The sequence below is a fragment of the Triticum aestivum genome, chromosome 2D (genome assembly GCF_018294505.1).
Source record: "Triticum aestivum cultivar Chinese Spring chromosome 2D, IWGSC CS RefSeq v2.1, whole genome shotgun sequence".
Classification (NCBI taxonomy): Eukaryota; Viridiplantae; Streptophyta; class Magnoliopsida; order Poales; family Poaceae; genus Triticum; species Triticum aestivum.
The window spans coordinates 644,717,951-644,721,966 of NC_057799.1; positions in this window are offsets into that span (position 1 = coordinate 644,717,951).

Sequence of the window (4,016 nt, forward strand, 5' to 3'; positions counted from 1 at the left end):
GAAACGTGATCGATAAAAGTCCAGTCTTTTCCTAACACCTACTGGGACTTGAAAGAACGATAAGAGAAACATAGGCATACTCGTGAGCACCGAATTAATCAGAATTAATCGGCCTCCATATGACATGAGCTTGCCCTTCCAGCAACTCAGTTTCTTCTCAAACCGGTCTTCGATGCACTTCCATTCTCTATTGGTCAGCTTTCTATGGTGGATTGGAATACCTAGGTAAGAGAAAGGTAATTCCCCCAAGTCGCACCCAAACAATTGCCTATAAGCCTCCTGTTCGTCTTTGGCTCTACCAAAGCAGAACAGCTCGCTCTTATAGCCGTCAGCAAACCAATCATACTGTGTGGGATACATGTTTCCCAACTCCTGAAGCTTTGAGGTACTCAAATGATAGGCAAATCCTCTCTCCAATGATTCACATAAAAAAACAACTTCTTTCCGAGGATGAAATCCAATGATGCAAATATCTTGTTTGTACTCCCCTTCAATCTTATCTTTGGTGTCAAGAACATCCTCATTATCGGAGTCCCATTCAAATCCATTTTCAAGTGGTGCTTGTTCTTTGTAATCAGGAAATATGTCATGATAAGAATGATAGTTGACATCTTCCATGACCCAAGACCTGTGAACTTTGGGATTGCAGCTCCGATGTGACAATATATGCCTAATATCTGCTTCATACTTCATGACCCACTCTAGGCAAGCACAACATTCAACGAGGATCCAAACTTGAAGCCGCGCTGTGTGCGAAGCAATTGATGCGAGATACACTCCCTTCTCTGATCTTGCTAGCGCTCGTGGTGAAACACTGCTCAAATTAATATCTTGCAGCGGTTTAATTAATTGGTACTCGCCGCTTGACAAAGATATTATGTGCATATAAAGTAGACAAACAAACAAAAGAACAGATTCAGTCAAAATTTAAATTCAGTGATATTTTGTGTAATTGACTAGCAAAATGATGGTGCATGCAGGCCTAAGTATACCTCATAAAAAAATAGTGGTGCACATAGAGGTGCCGATGCGAGTAGACAACACTTGTTTGGTCGTCGGACAAAGGCAGATCGGCGATGGTGCCAAACGCCTCCCCCTGCCGCTCAAATGATCTCTCCTCCCACCTATTCGTCCTCGAGGAGAAAGCATGTAGCAACATCGGCGACGGTGGCCACTCCCACTCTTCCACCCTAGGGTCTAGTGTTTTCCTCCTGTAAGCCTCCGGGACGACGAGCACCTCGTAGTGGGGCGACACGTCAGGGTCAAACACGATGTACTCGTCGTACCAGAAGTGCTTCTCGCCGTGGCGGCATGGCGGCCGTGGGGAGGGCAGCGTCGCTCACTGCCGTGTGGCGGGGTTCACAACATAGCCGCCTTCCAGAAGGAGGAGGCCGTTGCAGTGGTCCATGACGATCGCATCATAGGCATCTCGGGCAGGTAGTGGTGGAACATGGCGCTGACCGTGGCAGGTGATGGCGTGGGGCGGGCGAAGAGCTCCGTGAGGTTGTGGCCGTTGAAGTTGATGAGGATGCCGGCCAGCCGGAGCGGGAGGAGGTGCATGAGGCGGCGGGTGTCAATGGTGGCGCGCCAGGAGCTGTGGACGCCAGTGGCGGAGACAGGGGGGACCAACGAGGGCCCTGGCCCCCACTAACATCATTGTGTTAAGCCTAATACTCATGTTCATAGAAGATTATTTGTTGCTAAAATGGTGTATTCAAGTGGACTGGCCCTCCTTAACAAGAAATATGAACACTCGGCCCTCCTCATTGGATTTTTCTGGCTCCGCCACTGGTGGACGCACCGTGCCGCGGCAAGGCTGTGCGGAGGAAGACGGCGGAGTGCATCGACAAGCAGGTCATCAGGTAGCTCCATCACCATGACCATGATGATGGGTCGATCGATCTGTCTCGCTCGCGTTAATTTATTGGGCTGGCTATAGGTAGATCATGCACCGAACCGGGCTCTAGATGCACAACGCGTGGTTAAATTAATTGAGATCGGACCGGAGCTGGCTTACAAGGCTTGCAAAGGCCGTGCGTGATTTATAGTACGTTTGTTAGTAGGCAGTAATTACCAAAGGAAAAGAAACAGACCGCATAGGTTGGGATGAATGTGGTCACCTTTTGGCACTCCGGCCGAACTCATTACCGATCGATCGATGGTTTATCTGGACGGATCTTTATTCTGCATAGGTAACTCTTGCGGTCTTGGATCGTTCCTTTTTATTGTTGGGTGATTTTGTTGGATGCATCCTGCACGGGTGGTCAGACGCAACTGGCTAGCTATCTATTAGAGCATCTAGAGCCAGCATCCTAAACCTGCTTCAAACGCCCGCGTGGATGGTCAAAAAAGCCTCAGACCGATCTCAAATGTCTAGACTGACCAACACCTCTCATATCCAATCCGGTGTCTAATATTACATGTGCATGGCTACCGGCTGCACGGGCGGCTCCGGCACATGCCTGCAGCACTACGTCCCTGTTGCCGTTGGTATGCATGCTCTGGTAGTGTCACACACAACATGTTTGTTGAAATGCATGAAAGTAGGGAACACAATTCGAGAGTTGTGGATGTGCATGCGAGTAACTGCGGGTTCAAAGCAGACGCGCCCGGGCACTGACGGATATACCCGCGGACGTCTAGGGGTCCAAATTAGTCCATCCAGATTGTAGATGCTCTAACATCCGTCAAATCAGACAACTAGCAAGGAGGATGATTTCATCCGGCTAATGTGTAGCAGCCACCTAAAAAAGTGTTTGCTATACTACACTGACACGCTTGCAGAACACGCGCACAACCGATCTTTCTTTTTTTTTGGAAAATCGCACATCCCATATACTTTTTTGACTTGCACACAACGCATCTACTGAGCCAATTCGTTGTTCTCCAGCCCAGTCATCTTCTGAGCCCATCATCGCACGCGACGGCCCAGCCTTCTCTTCTCTTGGAACGGCAATTCCTATTTGGCGCTTATGCGCCCATTCGCAAGAGGGCGCAGCCACTCCGCTGGCCAGCTGGGCCGGCCCATGTATGTTTATTTCTATAAAAAAAGTTCAAAAATTGTGCGCTCTCCAGGAGTTTAACTCAAGATCACTTTCTTCAATCCGAATGACCGAAACTACTACGCCGTAAGACCACCACTGATTTGTAAGTTATTTTATTCTATTTGTTCTCTTTAGCGCGGGAATCCTCTGGTTTGGGAAGCTTCACAAACCGGTTTTGCCCCGGTTCATGGTAATTTCCGGGGTGGTTTCTATTTGTATTTTCTTTTTCCTTTTTTAAAATTCGTTTTTTAACCGATAATTTTACAGTTTTGCATTTTTTTATAAAAAATCAAAGAACACTTTTCAAATTTATGAACTTTTTCAAAATCAATGAACTTTTTCAAACTAAATGATTTTTTTCAAATTTGATGAACTTTTTTAAATTCGATGAACTTTTTTCAAAATCGATGAGCTTTTTTCAAATCCGATGAACTTTTTTCAAATATGATGAACTTTTTTTGGAATACATTATATTTGAAAAAGTTCATCGAAAAATGACAAAAGTTCCCCGAGTTGAAAAGAGTTCACGAATTTAAAAAATGTCATCATACAAGGAAGAAAAGAAAGAAAAAAGAAAAATAACGAAAAATTGAAAATTCGGAAAAAGGAAAAGGGAAAGAAGAAACAAGAAAAAACTGAAAAGATTTAGCTTATCAGATCTGTCTGAGTGGCTTAGTGGTTATCGCAGAGCTAACTATAGGTCGTAGGTTCGATTCTCTCTCTGGGCATTTTTTTCTCTTTTCCTTTCGGTCGCATCCTCGTTCTGGGCCGGCCCTAGAGCGCGGCAGCGTAGGCGCTGGAACCCCTAGTTGGCGCCGAAGGCGCTGACTAGGAGCTCCCTCTTGGAACGGTCGTCGTCATCTAGGAGTCCGTCGCCGCCACAGCTGCTGCGAGTGCGGGGAAAGGAGGACGTAGGGACTCATGACGGCGACGGCGGAGGAGCTATCTCCTCCCTCTGGCGCTTCATCTCAG